Here is a 6673-nt window from a genome sequence, read left to right as displayed (position 1 = left end):
ACACACACACACACACACCCCTCCCCAACCTCGGGAGCCCCGAAACTCCGCCGCGCCCCCGCGCTTCCCACGGCGCCTTCCTCCCGCCCTCCGCCAGCTGCTTCCCGCTCGGCGAGCGACGGCCCCTCGGGGCGGAGGGGGGGGATAAGGGGGGGGTCTCCCAGCCCTTTGCCCCGGGCCGGCCTGGGGTGGGGCGCCCACTCGCCCCCATCCTGAGGAAGATGCCTGAGGGGGTACCCAAGGGAGGCGGGCGGGGGGGGGCACTCAGCCCATCTTTGAGCTGGGAGCAATCCCCACCTCTGCCAAGTCCCCCCCCACACCCGGACTCAGCCCCCTAAGAAAAGCTGGGGTGATGCAGAGGCGGGAGACCCACTTGTGAGAAAAACGAGAATTACCACGTGCAACTCTGTCCCGTCTGAGATCTAAGGTCCGAGCAAAAGGCCGTGCCTCGGGTTCTCCCACGGTTTTAATTCCACCAAGATATTTAGTCAGTCCAACGCAGGCCACATTTAGGAGCTTCTGGGGAAAATAAAAGAAATCAAGTGACCAGCCAATAACTTTTTGCTTGTTTGTTTGTTGTTCTTTTGAACGTTAAACCCTGCGATCCGGAGGAGCGGAGGAGATTACAGCCACCACGTGGGAAATGCGTGGTAACACACAGTTTGACGCTCCTCACGTCGTGTCGTGCAGAGCCTTCACCTCCACGTCCTCAGCAGTCCTCAAGGTTAGATTCACCTTGCTGAAACCCAAGTATCATTTCTATCTCAGGCTTCTCAGGAGCATCAAAGTAGAGTTTTCTTGTTCTGGGTTTTGCATTCTTGCGTATTTGTTTTCCTTCTGTTCCTCAGGCCACAATCAGCCTCCTTATGTAATGACTTGTGTTATATAAACTCCATTCTTCAAGGAACAGTCATTAACCTACTACTGGGTATTGAAAATACCAAAATACTGTCACACAATTAAAATCACTAAATGGTGTCCTCAAATTAGAGCACAGATTGCATTGCAGATTTTTTTTTTTTTTTTTTTAAATGAAACCACATACATGAAACATTGGAGAAGCCAGGCGCTTCACGGCAAAGAGCAGCACGGCTGGGAAGGTGGCTCGTGCCACAATCCTGCCCAACCCATCAGGGTTCCCTCCTCAGCAATCCTCTGCCCTGAGCTGCTTCCACCTCTGACTGTTTCCACCATCTCTATGCAGACCTCAGTAAAAGTAATGCAGAGAGAATGCAGCTAGTTATTCTGCTAGTTGTAGAAAACACAGGCATTTTTAAAGTAACAGCCAACTAAAATCACAGGAGAGAACAGACAATTTGAAGACAAGTCTCAAGGAATTGCGTGTAACTGAAGTTTTGCCTGGCCATCAGCCAACGCTTCCGACCTCCCAGCCATCCCCACAGACTAGGCTGGCTCAGCTCTCAGCTGGGCTTAAGGCGCTGAGCAGAGACGTTGTCAGGGACTCAGGGTAAGCCGGGTTTCTCAGCACAGCTCCTTGCTGTGCTTTTGGAGCAGCAGTCCTGGCTCATGGGGACTCCAAACATCCCTGGTCTGTGAACATGGCAGTCCTGGCCGCACCTTTACCTCCCACCTTCAGCTACAGGGCAGTACAGCTGCCTGACAGTCCATAAACCTCAGCCTAATCCTAGGCAAAATAACATAGAGGGTAGGGCAAAGGTCCTCTCTTGCACCCTCCAGCACTGCCCAGAGAGCAGGATTTACTACATCTGGCGGGGCTGGAAATATGAATAGCAGCCATGAAATTATCAGTGCCTTTATCAAATCCAGTTGCCACGCAGAACGTTTGAGTCAACGATCTTCTGTGGCACTGAATTCTATCAGGAATTTCCTCTCCTCTTCATCCTCCTTCAGCTGGCAGGAGTGCCAAGCGACATCTGCCATTCTGCAGCCAGGAACATCTCACATTGCTTCAGTGCAGCGTGTCAGTCAAACAGGTTTCCTCCTTGTTCTTGCTGGCCCGTTTTCAACACATCCAGACTTGGCTGGACCCTGTAAAGCTTGTCTCGTCCCATCCTCCTGACACCACGACACCTAGGTTTGCTCCCCAGCCTCGGTACAGACTCAGGTTTCCAAGCGGCAGCTCTTCACCAAGCCGTGGTGGAAGCGATGAGTTCTGCACAGCCACGGCAGTGATCAGACTGGAGGCCAACCTGGGCCAATGTGAGCTGAGCGCCTGTTCTCGCAGAACCAAACCATCAGCAGCATTTGTGCCCCTGCATCACGAGCACACGTTGAACTCTCGGCTGCTCAGAGCCTGATTAGCTGGGGACCCACCACCACCCCCAGGCCACGCTGGTGTTCAGCCAGTCCAGCCTTCCAGCTGCATGTCCAGGGGAAATAAGGCCAAGAATTGTTTCTCTAGTGATTTCCCTCGAATGACAACAGGCAGCAGGGACTGACTGTATTTGAGCAAAGGGACATTACACTTGCATGAGCAAAGACTAACTTCTTAGCATGGGTGCTGAGAGGTGCTTCCACAGTTCCAGGTTGCCACCACAACAGTTTACAGAGGGTCTGTTAAACTTGCTCCTAAGGGCTTTAGTATTGCTAGGAGTAAGCTGCTCCTCTTTGAGAGCAAACATCCACACTACCTCTGGCTCCTGGTTCAGCTTCAAGGCTCATGCTGTACTGTCACCACCACCCTCACGCAGACACGGCCACAGTCTGCATTACAAGATCTCCGCGGCGTTTGGCCAATCCCTACCCAAGTGACCACCTTTTCCTTTGTTTTACCCCAACCCCGCTGCACAACCTGGTCCTGCCACCCAGCCTCCTTTATTTCTCAGGAGGTGAGCGTATCCTTCCCTCCTTATAAAATTTATTTTACCCCCAGCAATACTGGCTAAGATGACAAAAAAGACCAGACAGATCTGTATGGGAACGTCCTCAGATTTTTTTTCTTTCCCTTGTGGATATGCAGCCCCAGGTAGGAATATTTTCACAAGCCGAGTTCCCAGGAACTGACTCCCTCTACATTCCTCTCGAAGGGAGCACAGACCTCAGCTGGCATTCTGCAGTGCTCACACCAAACAGAATTTAAAGAAGAGTCTAACAACAACTAGAGCTAGCACTTCCCTCCTTTCTCCTTTATTAATCTTCTCTCTTCCCTAAGAGGAGGCTGTCCCACACCCTCCCTATACTCCACTGACTTTTTTATTCCCCTGTTCTTTGCACAGCTCCTGTGCTGGTACAAGCATTCGTGTTTGTCTCTATTCTCCAAAGCTCCTACATGTATAAGAAATAGAAGTTGAAGCTGGATAATCTGCCTAGCAACAAATTCATTAGGTTGCTGCATTGGGGAAGTCTAGCTAGGATCATTGATCTTTGCAGAGTCAGATCCAGCAATCGGGAAGCCCAGGGCAGAATGCTCTTTCCCACCATAGGCAGTCTGATGGCGTTAGCTGCATGACTTTGTGCCCTGAGCCTTACAGGCAGGTGAAAGAAGCCAACAAGCAGAGAATTTTGGGGCTAAGACACCAGCAGTGCAGGGGGAGAAAAGGCGCTGCTCTTTAATCACCAGATTTTATTGACATAAACCTATTCGAAAGACATGCCGATGCCTGACAGGAGGAAGAATGTTCATGAATGTTATGGTCTCGAGCAAGACACAAACCACAGAAAACAGACACAAAATCTAGAGTGACTTGTGTGACAGAGAACAGACTGCAAACTGGAAGCAAACTGCTCTGTGCCTTACGGAGAGGATCTGCAGAGGGCTGAGATGGGAGATGGAAACCTCAGGAAGATCTTGGCAAAGATCTGCCCACACAGGACGTAACATCAACTTCCTAGCAGCAAGAGCAAGATCTTATAAACACACCTCAGTAGATACTGCTCTTTAATCAATATGGCCTTTCCCAGAAAGTCCAAAAAGTGAGAGGAGTGCTGACAAAACATAAATCACTACATTTAGAAAGGGTGGGGGAACCTCTGGGAGGAATCTGCATTTTAAAAGCCACCTCTGCTGGCCTTATGGGAACTGGAAGAACAGCCTAGACAGCTGAAAACTCTCATTTACAGCAGAAATCTCCCATCACAGCCAAATTCCAAATACTCACAGCCTGTGCTCACAAGGTGTTAACCCCTCGTTGCTTTCCTTCATTAAACAGGAAGGCGGCCAACTACAGGACTTAAAAAGAAACAGGCCACCTTTCAGCACTGATGAAGAGGAGTACCAATGTATCTACAAGGCAGGGAAGAGCACACCATCAGCACATATATGCCACCCCACTCATAAAGGAAAAATAAATTATTTTTCCCACTGACTTTAAACAGAAGTTTCTCTTGAAATTTCTTTTTGACACCAAAAATAACTTTGACCTTGTGTTTAGCCAGTCTGTGTTATACCCAGATATATATTTGTATGTGCATAAATATAGGTGTATCTCAAACAAGACTAGGACCCCGTAAAATTCCTGGATTTCAATGCAAATGAAGCATATGGAGACAAAGTAACTATATAAAGGTGCACATTTTTCACAAACCTGTAAGTTAAAAGACAAGTAATGTGTCAGAGTAAGAACAGCTTTAGCTGAAGAACAGGTTTTAAATCTGAAATACTTTGGACTGTGGATTGTTCAGAATACTTGCCTGTCCATCCAGGTCAGTCATCCATCCATCCAGTCAAACATCCTGCTGCACACTGGTAAATAAAGAGAGGACAAATAACCAGCTCCCAGTGTTGCTTTTGCTTATGAACAGACCGTTCAGGATGGAAAGAACAATTCTCTAACATCCTATATACTGTCATGGGTTTAGACCAAGGCTTCTCATTTCAGTTAAAGAGATGCAGTGAACTGAAGCTCCACTGATTAATCCATACTTAGCACTACAGCAGACAGAATTCTCCGCCTATTACGCACATGAAAAGCATAATCTTTATGTAATAAGACTGCCATACATCTCCACATACACACAAAACACGGGTTAAAGCATCCTGTTTGGGTTTGTACTGTCTTTCTGTAAAATAACAACAAGAACTTTGCTTAGGGTGAATTAAGTTGAAAGTAGAAAACATTTCCAAACACTCTCCAAGTTTTACCTTGCCCCAGAGTAGACTTCAGTACTGATACTGTATAGGGAAGGAAAACTCTGCTCAAAATACTCAGTACCGTGCTTGCTTGAAATGTCTTTTTAAAGAGATCAACTAAAGCAGTTCAGTCCTTACAGCATCATCTTCTTCCTTTGGCTGTAAATATCCCCATGGAAACAGGCGATGGTATCAGACAAATGAGCAGAAGCAGAGGAGGCTGACTGAAATCCTTCAAACACAGGGTCTCCAGAAACAAAATGGGTTAGGACAAGCCAATCAGAAAACTCTGCAAACCTTATCGCAACTGCTGCTTGAACTCCCCACCCCCTAATTGTTCCGATCTCTTCATCCCTTCTCCACAAAATTTTTTTGCTTTAAGTATTTTTAACAGACAAGAAAAACGGCGCAGGTAATTCAGGGATATTAAACATTCCTGGGACCCGAGTGTGATGCAGTGACCCATTTGGACACTGTCCAGGACACAGATTGAGCTGGCAGAGGTCTACGTTTTCCCACAAGGCAGTTGAAACCACAGCCAACCCCCAGATCCCAGGAGTAGAGAGAGGTCTACGATTTCTTTGGGGGCCTGACTCAACAGACCAAGATTTGCGACTGCAAAGAAGTGTTTTCAGATACGGACTTGCGGTTTATGAGTGTGTTTCAGTGAGGGGTTAAGTAGCATTGCCATACAACTTAGGACACACACAGCCGAAGCTGTCTGCGCAGATGGGTACCATGGCCCTAAATTGAAAGTACTTAGCACTTTACTAATTGTAACAATTACTAACTACTGTTACTAACAACTAAAGTTAAGGAAAATCAGGGGATTCATGCAAGCTGTCAGAGGTCAGAGAATGAGAGAGAGAGAAGCCAGGAGCTCAAATCCCATTTCACACTACTTCATTTTTAACGTGATGTTTTAAGAAGTTGTCCCCACGTATCCGAGTATTAAAGAACATACAGTCCTCATTTGCTCCAAATCGTTTACAGGTTCCTTTCACAAAACAACTTTCAATCTTCTCTTGCCCGTAAGCTGCAACTCTTTACCGTTCACATTTTGAATGACAAATAATTTTTTATCAGTTTGAACAAACAGAAGTCTAAGGTTTTGCTCTGTTTGTATACACATATTCAGTTTCTGGAATCTGAGCCGTGATCAGCATGTTTATTGCTGCTGTATAGGAGGAAAATGCTTCTAGTCAAAAACTACTTCAGTGAAAAAAAAGCTTTAAACTATTTCTATTGACGATGGAGTTTGCCATTTCTCCCCATCTATCCTTACAGAAGACATACAGACAATTGGCCCTGACTGCTTCACAGTCTTATTAATCTCAGATACAATAATTCAAAAGCAATTAAGATCTCAAAAGATTTCCTGGTAGTGCCCTGATTCATGCAAAGCAAGCAGTTCACTTTAGTTCAGTGCAGGATCAAAAATCATGATGAGCTGCCCAACTGCACAGCCTCTCTGACAGGGGACACAGTCCAGCTCTTCTGAATCCTATCCAGATCTTGCTGTCACTGCCCTCTCCAAGCCACTCTGGACGAATGTGCATTCTTGTGCTACTTCAGATACCTTTGTGTTTTACCTCACGGAGAAGAGTCACACTTATTTAGCTT

This window comes from Athene noctua, chromosome 22 (genome assembly GCF_965140245.1).
Source record: "Athene noctua chromosome 22, bAthNoc1.hap1.1, whole genome shotgun sequence".
NCBI lineage: Eukaryota > Metazoa > Chordata > Aves > Strigiformes > Strigidae > Athene > Athene noctua.
The sequence above is the reverse complement of the archived record's forward strand: the minus strand, read 5'-3'. Positions refer to the sequence as shown.